Below are 12,074 nucleotides of genomic sequence, written 5' to 3' on the forward strand. Positions count from 1 at the left end.
CCTCAGCGACCAGCACAGATCAGCTCTAGGCATGACGAAGCGGATATTGTCCTCTTTTGGAAGACCAAACAAAGTAGTTTCGCTTTCACAACGAAGCACACAGCGTCTTCACGACATGGCTGCAGCGTCAACAAAACTACAGTGAGACTAAAAGTTACGCCTTCTTTCTTTGCGTGAACATTTGGGTGGCGTTATGCAAATCTTCCCACAAAGTGAGGTAGATATGTGGGCGCGTGTTAGAAGGAGCCGTTTTAGATAGGTGTGGCTGACTCTGAACTTTTATAAAGAATATCTCTTTGGATTTGAGACTTTAGTCTTTGCAACTTTCCAGATCTTCTTTATGCACCAAGAGCTTGTAACACTCCAAAGAGAAAGGAAAACTTGAAATCGCATCATATGACCCCTTTAAATCATTTTAAATGGGCAACACAATACAGAGACAAACTACTTCATATTGCTTAGTAAAATAAACTTTTCCATGACTGAAAAGTAAAGAGCCCATACGTTCCCTAAAGTCACTTTTTTTAGAAAGTGAATTCCATGAACAGTGATCTGTTTTCTCCCTGTATAATCAATAAAGACAGAAAATGAGTCCAAATGCCGTCCAGGAACGCAGCAGTGAGGCTGCTGGATGGACGCAGGACGCAGGACGCAGCGCGTCTATTGGCTGTTTAAACTCCAGCGCGTCCGATTGGCCTGAGACGAACTTTAGGAGTGATGGATCGAGGAGGAGCAGGACGTGGGAACTCGTACTTGTGAATTTACAGCAATTTGAGCAGGTGGGGACTATGTGAACTGATCCCGGGCCGCTGCATGGGTGCTTTCACTTGCATTGCCTATCCACTGAACCCGTGAACGAGCACTTTTTACGCGTGGGTTTATTTACTGGCACGGGAAGCATGCACCTTGCGCTTCTGCTGACGCTGGGTTTCGGGTTCGCGTTTGCGTGTCAGCTGCCCAGCGAGTGGCGACCACTGAGCGAGGGCTGTCGAGCTGAACTCGCCGAGATTATTGTGTACGCCAAGGTGCTGGCCATCCACGAGGAGCCGTACGCGTCCAGCCTTTACAATTACCTGCCGTACCTGAAGCACGAGCGCGCGGAGGACGCGCTGCTGTACGCGGCATGCTGGAGGTGCCCGCGGGCTCTCGCCTCAACCTCACGGGACTCGGGTACTTTAGCTGTCAGTCACACGCGGTGATGGAAAACAACTCCTACATATTCTTTCTCAGGTGGGTTCACTTCTGTTTAAAAACCAAGAACCAGTTCTTATTCTGAACTTTAATTGGGGGAAATCTAATAAATTCCATGATGTACGATTCCGTATAGGTTCTCGAAGATGTATTCTTGCGCCTTAGATATTTTGGCATTGTTTTTTGCGCTAACATTCAGTACAGCACCGCTACTAATGGCCATGACTCTTATGAACCATTTAGTGAATCAAAACATTGAGTGCAACCGGTGAAGTCGTATTCCCAAAACGAATGACTCTTATTATGAGCCAGTTGTTTTCAGCAAATAAACACATTCAGTGCGACCGGTGTAGTCCGATTCCCAAACGTATGACAAAGAGCCGGTTCTTTTAGTGAGTCAGAAATAACACAACGCGACCAGTGTAGTCCGATTCCCAAACGAAAGACTCTTATGAACAGGCTCTTTTTAGTTCATGAAAACATTCAGTGCAACCAGCCGGTTCTTTTTAGTTAAACAGAAACATACAGCAGGACCAATGTAGTACGATTCCCAAACAAAAAGACTGGAACAGATTCTACGTAAGAATTGGGGTAGTTTTATTAAATCATTCTACTCACATACTGAACCACAAATTATTATTATTATTGTTATTTTTAGATTTCTGACTTGAAATGAACTGCTAAATTGACGTTTGATTTATAAGATTAATTTAAAACATTAAAATTAGGGATTGAGATGCCTCTTTTACCTATCTTAAAAAAAACCTGAAGACTCAAACAATGCATGTCTATTTATTTTCAAGAACTGATGCTCATTAATAAAACAACAGTTGGACATTTTTATGTTCAGTTTGTTTTAGTAAGCTTTTATTATGCCACAGTCAACCGCTTCCGCTCCTTCCGGTCGTGCGTATGTGGGGAAAAAAAGCAGCGCTTCATACTAGATACATTTGAAAGTTCTGTTATAATGCTACTCTGTGCGGTCGTCACCGGTCTATTAAAATGCACAACATATTAATGTGTCTTTGGTGTTTCCATGTTTTCTACAAAACTGGAAATTGAGGGGTTATGACGTCATTAGCAGGCGACACAATGACACTATGGACACGCTCCGTGTCACTAGTTAAAATTGCTTATTTCTCTGGATTTAAACATTCTTCGAAACATTTGGGATAATGTAAGTACACAAGTCAGCAAAATATATAACACTGTTCTAGGTGTTTTTGGATATTTTAATAAAAAAATCGTACATATTGTGCCTTTAAGTAATCAAGTCAATAAGACATCCTCACAAGTATATGCAAACAAACATGTGCATGTCTCTTACAGGATGGATGAAAACTACAACATCCTCCCTCATGGAGTTAACTTCCAGGATGCCATATTCCCTGACACGCTGGAGAACAGACGACTGTTTTCCAGCCTCTTCCAGTTCTCAAACTGCACTGGTGGACAGACGATACACAACTTTAATAGTGATTGGGAGAGCCAGGAAGACAGCAGGGTACGACACCAATAAACACACACAGATGGGCTCAATATGCACTATAGAGTGGCAGACATAAATGAAAACGATGTATCTTGTCAAGACAAGAGATCTTAAAGGCATAAATCCACGAAAGGTGAACATCAGTATGTATACGTGTTTGAGCCAGCTTGTTTGCATCGTTACAGGCAGATGTTATGAGAGTGTTCAGTGTTTTGAAACGGCACAGTTGTAAATTCATGAGTCTCGTAAATGGCTTTTTATGAAGACAGGAGTGTCTGCATGCACAACTGCATTATTTTTTTACCTGTGTTTAACATTAAAACAGCAGGCAATTTCCATTCCACTAGTTCTGCACTAGCGTCTGGAGAAAACACAACTGAAGCTGCATTAAGGAATCGAGGAATCTGATTAACACAGGTAGTGAGAATAATACCAAAGTACCATGTTCAGGTTCTCATGGGTAAATGGAGCGCCTTCATACAGCACACACTTAGACACACAATTCCCTTTCTTTGGTGGTCTTTGTATCGATGACTGTGACTGTTCATCACGGTAGGAGGCTGAGGTAATTCAAGAGAGTTCATTCGGCTCGATAGAGGCCAGATTAAAGACCTCCCAGCTAGAGCTGCTCTACCTTACACACATACACACACACACTCACGGATAGTCTGTCTCACCTAAACACACACATCTGCCACCGAAAATAAAGCTGAGATAGAAAGAAGATTGAGAAAGAGTGAGGGAGACGTCAGCTGGGCATGTGGACATCCTCTCGGGGAAACTGGTGGCTTTTGAAAGGAAAATAAATCATGCGTTTGATGTGGACGGTTCAAGGCAGAATGGGAGGAATGTCAGGGGTCCTCGGAGGTTATGGCAGGGGTTTTGGAGGATGTAGCACACACACACACACACAGTATCAAGTGGAGTCAGATATATTTGCCTTGATGAAATTTACCTGCTGTACATTCAAACACAAAACCGCTCATTAGTCGGACTGCAGTCTACTGTCAGAGGGGAGGGGTTTATTTTAAGACAAACACAATGAGATGCCTGAACGTACAGACTAATAGCCACTTCAACTAACCGAAAACAGTCATCAGCTAGGATGACACTGTTTCAGATTTATTGAGCATAATATACCAACAGAGAAAAGTTCAGGGAGTGAACCAGCGGGAATCTCCCTTTCCTTCCAGACAAACGTATACAGTCAAACAAAAAAGCATTTGGCCACAATGCATGAATTTCATTGCAGTAGAAAATAAAAAATATCAAAGCAAATTCTATTTCTTTCAGAAAAAAAAGTAAAATGGATTTTTTTTTCAGGTTTTAAATGATAAAAACAATATATATACTGTTCAAAATGAAGACAAAAATTATCTGGATACTTTCAGGTTGTCAAATTTGAAGGAAACTGACTTCGTCCACTAACTTTAAAAAGTTAAGGAAATCAATTTTCAGTTTTCTTTCTTTCTTTTTTTTGTAGATGAAACATGGTTTGATATTTTGTTATCTAACAGTTACGTTCATACAGGGTGATTTGAATGTCCAGATACTTTTTTAAGTATTATATTGAATAAGTCAGCTCTTATCTTGACTGTACACGGCATACAATCTTATTTTTAAATTCCCAGTCTCTTATGCCAACCAAAATACAGTAAAAGCAGTAATATTGGGAAATATTATTCAAATTAAAATGACTGTTTTCTATTTTAATATATTTTAAAATGTATTCCTGGTATGGCAAAGCTGAATTTTTAGCAGCCATTACTCCAGTCTTTAGTGTCACAAGACTTTTACAACAATGTCAAAGTCTGATCAATTTAATGCTTTCTTGCTGAATAAAAGTATTAATTTCAAAAATGTTAATTTAAATAAAATCTTACTGACCCCAAATTTTTGAATGGAAGTGTATATGCAATTAAGGAAAAAATGTGTTCAGAATTTAAGGTATTGAAATCAATTATAGAAAACTTTTATGCATCAAAAGCTGTCAGAAGTGTTTTTGTGTGCGTCTATACATGTCAAGGTTAAAGCCAGTGACCTGAGGAGGTGCAGGGTTCCTCTAACAGGTGTCCACTAAGCTAAACAGATGTGACAGTCGGTCTGTCTAGATGCAAACAAGGGATATTCAGATTCGAAACCATTTAAGCTCTATTAACAGCATCTTTTCTGAACCCTGAACATTTCTTTAAAATACTGTTACATTCATTCAAGTATTACAAATCAAAAAAGATACACCGGGACACTTCACTAATCACATCTGCACAGAGAGACAGACAGATGCAGAGAGAAGATAAAGATAATGATGGTGTGTGTGCTGCAGGAACAGGTGGGGGTGATTATCAGGCGCGGGAACCTCAGAGAGATAATGAGAGCTGTTTTACACAGGAGCTTTCCTGTGGGAAAAGGATTGTTTGAGGCTGCCTAAGGGACTTTGTGCTCTTGTGACTGTAGCTGGCACCGTGTCTGTTAGTTATGTCACCCCCTGCTTCTTGTATAATCCATCTTAAACATCCATTATGCTTTATTAAACTCTACACAGTCAAACGCTCAATGCATAATGTATTTTCAGCTAATATCATGTTGGATTCTGAAGAGCATGGCCAAAACCTATCGTCTATCTATCGTTCTACCCAAACTCTCTTCTTCAGTCTTTCTTTTATTATCTAATTATCTTTTCTCATAAACACTCATCTGGGTCTAGTTTGGGTCTAAAAGCAGAGCAGGCTATGTTTGGCCTTCGTGGCCATTCGTTTTCATGTCATTTGTGCTTAACTTTTTGTTCAATTAGCTCATGTGGTGACCTTTAACATCATGTGACACTCTTTGGCCTTTTACAATAGGGATTTAGACCTTTCCGCTGTTCAGGGAGAACATACGGCCTCCCGTTGCTCAAATACACACAGACACGGCCATGTAATCACACACTCTCCACATGTGCACACACACACACAGCATGCCTCGGCTTGTGTCTACTGTGGGCATGACAGCAGGTCACTTTTGAACTGCCTCCATCACACACACACTGGCATGTGTAGGGGCCCAGAGAAGAAAGGCAGTGCTCAGCAGGAAGTAATAAGGCTGACGGAGGCTGGAAATGATGTCATGTTGTATGTTGACCTTCATTCCACAGGGTCAGGTTGTCAATACATGCACAGATCTCTGCACACGAGTAACCGTCTGTCGTTTTATCTTTCAGCTGCTGTGTTCCTCAGTGCAAAAGGTGTTGTTTGAGGAGGAGGAGCGGGTTGGACAGCTTGAGGAGCGCTTGGCCGAGCTGGAGAGGAAGAACGAACAGTTAAAAGAACGAGTGGGGAAACTGAGGCATTCTCTGAGGAAGGCCCGAAAAGTGTCCCGCCGTGCGGAACGGGAGCGCCAGGAGCTGCAAGAGCGCCTAAAGACGGTGGAGAGACGTGTAGGACATCACATCAATGCCATTTCACCCCAACACAGCCCTCCACGCCACAGATACACACACGGACTATGAGCTCCAACACACACTCACACCTTTACACAGATTTAAACAGACTGCAGGGCAGTCTTCAAATCCCATATATTTACTTTTTATTTTTTTGTTCTTTCCACAGTTTTTAGCAATTAATTAAGCTCCAAATGTTTGGTGTAAACTTGTTTTGTACATAATTTTAATGTTGATATTGATAAAGTAAGCTTAAATATTAAATAAGCTTAATATGCTTAATATGCTAATTCAAGATTTTAGTGTAAAAAGTGAATACTTAAGGAACTATTTCTAATCTGACCCGTAAAAATGACTTGATAGTGTAACCTAATGTAGTATTTTAGACTTTGAGTTTGAATTAAATTAATTAATTTGAATGTTGCCACATGAAGTGCATTTTTAAAAGATTAAAACGTTTACAGTGTATTACTTTCAAATCTTAAAGGGACAGTCCACCCAAAATTCTGTCAAAATTTACTCACCATCATCACGTTCCAAACCATTTCTGTCTTCTGCTGAACACAAAAGAAGAAATTTTGAGGAATGTTGATAGCCAAACAGGTTTTCTTTTTTTTTTTGTCTGTACAATGGGAACAGAAACTGTTCAGTTACTGACATTCTTTGGCATTTCTTCGTTTGTGTTCCACCAGAGCAAAAAAGTCATGCAGGTTTGGAACAACATGAGACTGAGTAAATGAAAACAGAATTTTCATTTTTTTGGTGGACTATCCCTTTAAATCTTAAAATCAGTGTATCACTTTAACATACACTGAGGAACTGTTTACACCTTCAAAATACAACCGACAGTGATGATGTCATAGAAGCATTCACTGAATTATGATGAAGTACATTAAGATAAAAGTTTGAAAAGTGTTACAATATTCAGCATTCAAAATGTAACAGGAAGCAGTGATGTCATCATCATATTTACATACTGAATTGTGATTGGTCTGTCTTAGCTGAAAGTATTTTAGTTTGTCTTTAGTTTCACTGTACATTGTACAACTCATACAAAATTCTAAGTTTAAGCAGAACAAATGCTATTAGCTCATACTTCTGTGGAGTTTGAGACTGCTGATATTAGTTTGTGCAGACGGACGGAAGAATATTATGATTAAAAGAGCAATACAAACGTATTTAGATGGGATAGAGCTAAATGATGTGATTTTGATGCTTTTACAATGATTAAAGTTAACTTTTTCAAAATAATTAGTCTTAAAGTCAAAATTAAACATTTTAACATTGTCGTCAGATTACTATTAACTTCAAATTTCAAATTATACAAAGCAAAAGAGACGGATAATCCAATGATAGAGCTGATATTCCAATGCAAAAACTACTAAAAGAGACAATATAAAGGACCTATGCATTTACATCACCCCACACACACTTCACACAGTTCCATCAGAGGTAAGTGCGAGGACACACACACACACACACACGTTCAGATACTATGATTACACTGAATTCCATCTGATTCTTCCTTTCTGGTGTAGCTGATAGTAATGCATCAGAGGTTCAGTTATCAAGCTTTTCAGCAAATCCTCACTCATCGTCCCTTTCATCTGCTGAGGAAGGGGAGAGAGGATGTGTTTAACATGTGTCTCAGTCCAGTTCTGAGAAATGATGGCCTCCCTCATATTCCCAAATGTCTTTAGGAGTTGCTGAACGACCCTCCAGCATCTGGTAAGGCAAACGGCCAGATGATCTGTAAAAATTACATATTTCACTTATGAGAGGAGACAAAATATATTTCCCATTAGGTATGTAAATAGCTGCTCTGGCAAAGATTTGATTGTGATTCAGTTTGATTCAAATCGATTATTTTGGATTTGTAATAATTTTTTAGCTAAAATAGGTAAAAAATTGTGTGTATATATTTATTAAATATATACTTGTATGTGTGTATATTTATATATGTGTGTGTGTGTGTGTGTGTTACATATATATATATATATATATATATATATATACACACATACAGTATTAAATAACAAAAATATATTAAATAATTACATATATTGAGTATTGTTTAAGATTTAAATAAGGTAGGGTAATTGACAAAATTTATGTATTTTCATTTTTGTATTTATTATATATATTTATTTCAATATTTATATTTATTCATTATTACATTTTACAACTGCCTTGTTCCAGCCTCTAGGAAAACATACCCCAAAAAATATTTGTTAACTTTGAGCTAACTTGCATTTTCTTTTTTTTATATTTTCTTCATGCACACACACAGAGGAACAACAGGAGTTTTCATCTGTACACCCCCAATTCTTCCAGTATTGAAACGTTTGCAGGTGTTGTGCAGCTGAAAGAAATGCTAAAAACATCCTGAATATTTCTCTTATTCCATATGACAGAGACCCTGAAGAGTCATGTCACATGTGGCGGTGTTAGTGAGTCTGCATCATGTCTTTTAAGGAGACAGTAGCTTTGATTTCACCAGTTCTTGAATCTAGATAGCAGTCGGCTCTCTAAATCAACAAAAATGACTCGCTGTGAACTAATATTACATTTGCAGGACTGCTGCTACACAAAACATGATCACAACAGCATATCAGCATGCTGACAATACTAAGCGTATAGATCAGACGGTTCAATCTCACTCCAACCCAAGCAAACATCAGTCCTCTCATAAACATTAACCTCAGCTTATCCAACTACAAAACATACCGGACTGACGTTTGTCCACTTTCAACACAGTCTGAGTCTGTTATCAAAGTCTTTGAGCTACAGAAGTGATCAAATAGCAGGAACTAAGAGGCTGGAGGCTGATAGCAGGAGCTGATGATGGACGCTGACTGTGATGTTAAGGTTTTGGTCACTTGATAACGGCCGGTAGCGTCTCTACGTTAGATCGCACTGTGTTGCAAATTGCCAACATCAATTCAATTTTAAGAAAATTTAAGAAAACAATAAACCGGTAACATTCTTAGAACTGTGGCTAACATTCTTCCAGTTACTGTTTAGAATGTTTGTTCAAAGTTATCTGTTTTTGATAATGTTCTAAAACTGTTTGCACAAAAAAAAGACATTATTGTTACATAATTCATGGAGTTTTTTCCCCCCTGAAATATTTCAGTTGGATGCTCTACTAACTTTTTTTTAAATGTTACAACTTGTTTCAGAATGTTCAGAGAACATTCAAAAGTAACGTTTCCAATAATGTTTACATGGTTTCTGCAGGTCTTAAAAAGTCTTCATTTGACCTTCTACAAATTAAGGCTTTAAAAGGTCTTAAATCAGTCAGTCTTGCTTTTTTTTTTTTTTTTTTGGAGCCCATTGGCAGATATTTATTTTTTTAAATCATGAATCATACGTTTTTAATCATTCAACTCACTTAACGTTTACATATAACGTTTTAAAAATGTTTTAAAAAAGGATGTTTAGAATGCTTAGAGAACATTCAACTTAACAGAACTGTTAGCACGTTTTTAGAACTTTTGTTATCGTTGTTTTGGCAAAATTCTACTCAACAAAAAGTAACTTTTCTCATTTGCTCAGAATGGGCTGTGTGTAAATCAAAGGAGAAGTGGAGGACATCATGCATGTGCAACATAACTGTTTCTGAGTAACTGCTAAAAAATAAATGTTTTATGCTTTTTATTTCTGACTTGACACATGCTTGGCCAACAGTTTTGGACATTTCAGCAGGTAGCAGCTGTACTTGAAAATAATGAGCATAGGGGTTGTTGCCAAGATGGCCGCCAAGTGATTCTTTTAAACATCCTTGTCATGCTTTAATTGAAAATTAATTAATTCATAGACTGGCAGATTTCAGGAGAAAAAATCAACCTAAGTTTACACAAAAACTGTCGAGCATCTCTTGATTTCAAGTGAGCGTCATTGGTGAGTCAAGATGGTTTCATACTAACTGTTTGAGGTGCTGTTGATTTGATTTTGATCACATAATATTATAATGTCCAGACATGATTGATTAGTTTGGTTGTACTTTTCATGTGAGCTGTTTGAGATCAAATGCACTGCAGGCTATTGATTTGGACAGTTTTGCATGAAATGAAAAGACTAGGCAGGTTTGTTTGTGCGCTCATGGTGGGTCAAACAAAGCCAGAGATGCCATCTACTGGCTCAAGTTTTTATTTTTATGACCTGCTGGATTTCTGAGATGTTTTAATAGACTGGTGTGTGTATGTGAGTGCACTAAACATACGTAACGCTCTGTTTTCTGTTATATGTGCCACTATTCTGGGAAAATGTCTTCATTTGTACCCCCAGCATCCACTGAAATGCCCTTCAGCATGATTCAAACAAAAAGATGAACATTTTTGTGGCTTAGCAAACTATAACATTAGCATGACTCATAATTTCCCACTGTTAGGTTGGATAGAGAGTGGGTCGCATGTTGCTGAGCGCACTGATATTGGCTCTCGAGGCGATGCAGTTAGAAGCCATTTATTTTACGAGGATAATGACAGGGAAACATGAGGGGGAAACAATGTGTGCTTTCCTCCAGGGAAATCTAGCGTCTATTTTAAGATGTTTCGGATGTTGGCGTGTGTAAAAAGAAAGTGGGTTTCTGAGCAGTCAGGTCTGCTGAAGAACCTATAGCACAGAATAAAGGGTATGACTGGATCTGATGATGGTGAGTGGAAAGAAAAATAGGAACAGTTATGAAAGAGAAGAAGTTATGAAGTTACGAAAGAGAAACTTCTTTTTCTTCTTTGCATATTTCCTTTTCTCTAGCTTGCTTCCTAATCTAGTTGTCTAATAAACATGGCATTGTATTTTATGATTATTGTTGGCTCTTTGACAAAGAGAAGATAAAAGCATCTGCTAAATGCATAAATGTAATGTAAATGTAACAATCATTTAGTTTTATACATAAATCCATATTCAGATACAGTTGTAAAGTTTGGAGAAGAGAGTTGAACATCAAAACAAGAAAAAATATCTTGGGCAAGAAAAATAATCTTGTTTTGCCTTTGAATTAAGATTATTTTTCTTATTCATTTGGCAGAACTAACAAAATGTTGATTTTTTTTTTTTAAACAGAAAACAAGACTTAATATATTACATAATTTTGCTTCAAGTAAATGCATCTTGATTCAAGAATGTTTAGATATTTATACTAGAAAACAAGACAAAATATTAAGAAAATAATTTTTGAAAACATACTGATGTCTTAAATTCAAGTTTACCTTCATAGAACCTGCAGAAACGCTGAAATGCAAAAAAAAAAAGAAAATTAGGGAAAACTGAATACGCTGTCCATAAATCTCATGAGATAGATAGAAGGGGTCAGATTTTTTTTAATCTAACTAAATGTTAAATATATATTTCTAATATTTCATTATATAGACTTATCTAGTTGCCATTGCCAATAATCGGTAAAAAATGTAGGCATCCACGTCATTTTGTCAGATATCTAGTGAAGTTCTTGTCCAGGTTCCTGCTTACAACAGTGAACACAGAGCGAGTCCTGATTCTCAAACAAATGGCTCCTTTGAACTAGTTCTTTTTTAAATAGTTGGTCAAAATGACTCACAGGTTGCAGTTTGAATCAAACTTGTTCAGTCAGTGAATCGTTCAGAGCTGTTAATGAGTGTGTGTGTACAGTATGTGTTCTATTGGTTATTGTTACAGTTGTAACTGTGAATCATTTGTAAGGGAAACTGGGAGGTTTATGAGTGATTGTTTTTTTTTCAATATTCTTAAGACAGTGAAGTTTATGTGGCATATGGTGGTTTATTCTGTTATACATATATGTACAGGTGCATCTCAATAAATTAGAATGTCATGGAAAAGTTCATTTATTTCAGTAATTCAACTCAAATAACACTAGAGGCAGTAAATCTCCGAAACCTTTTAAATTATTTTCACACAAGACTGGGTTGCATTTTCCGCTTGACAATACCCCATAGATTCTCTATGGGGTTCAGGTCTGGTGAGTTTGCTGGCCAG

The 12,074-nt window shown here is 37.6% G+C and overlaps 1 protein-coding gene, 1 long non-coding RNA gene and 1 pseudogene across 2 annotated transcripts in view; 2 read left to right on the plus strand and 1 right to left on the minus strand.

Annotated features, from left to right (window-relative positions):
* LOC107656342 (uncharacterized) overlaps nucleotides 1-9,508 on the minus strand; it is a 20,200-nt gene extending 10,692 nt beyond the window's left edge. The window contains exons 1-3 of the long non-coding RNA XR_001630556.1: nucleotides 9,498-9,508; nucleotides 7,398-7,403; nucleotides 6,753-6,759 (exon numbers count right to left, since the gene is read on the minus strand). This is a non-coding gene — a long non-coding RNA (uncharacterized LOC107656342). The remainder of the gene's footprint in view (nucleotides 1-6,752; nucleotides 6,760-7,397; nucleotides 7,404-9,497) is intronic.
* LOC107656336 (coiled-coil domain-containing protein 3-like) lies at nucleotides 709-6,633 on the plus strand (annotated as a pseudogene).
* Nucleotides 9,509-9,869: 361 nt separating the features above from the next.
* Nucleotides 9,870-12,074, plus strand: part of LOC107656337 (ADP-sugar pyrophosphatase-like) — a 72,846-nt gene continuing 70,641 nt past the window's right edge. The window contains exon 1 of the mRNA XM_016444142.1: nucleotides 9,870-10,001. The gene's annotated coding sequence lies outside the window, so the exon portion shown is untranslated. The remainder of the gene's footprint in view (nucleotides 10,002-12,074) is intronic.

The sequence above is a fragment of the Sinocyclocheilus anshuiensis genome, unplaced genomic scaffold (genome assembly GCF_001515605.1).
Source record: "Sinocyclocheilus anshuiensis isolate Anshui unplaced genomic scaffold, SAMN03320099.WGS_v1.1 scaffold183, whole genome shotgun sequence".
Taxonomy (NCBI): domain Eukaryota; kingdom Metazoa; phylum Chordata; class Actinopteri; order Cypriniformes; family Cyprinidae; genus Sinocyclocheilus; species Sinocyclocheilus anshuiensis.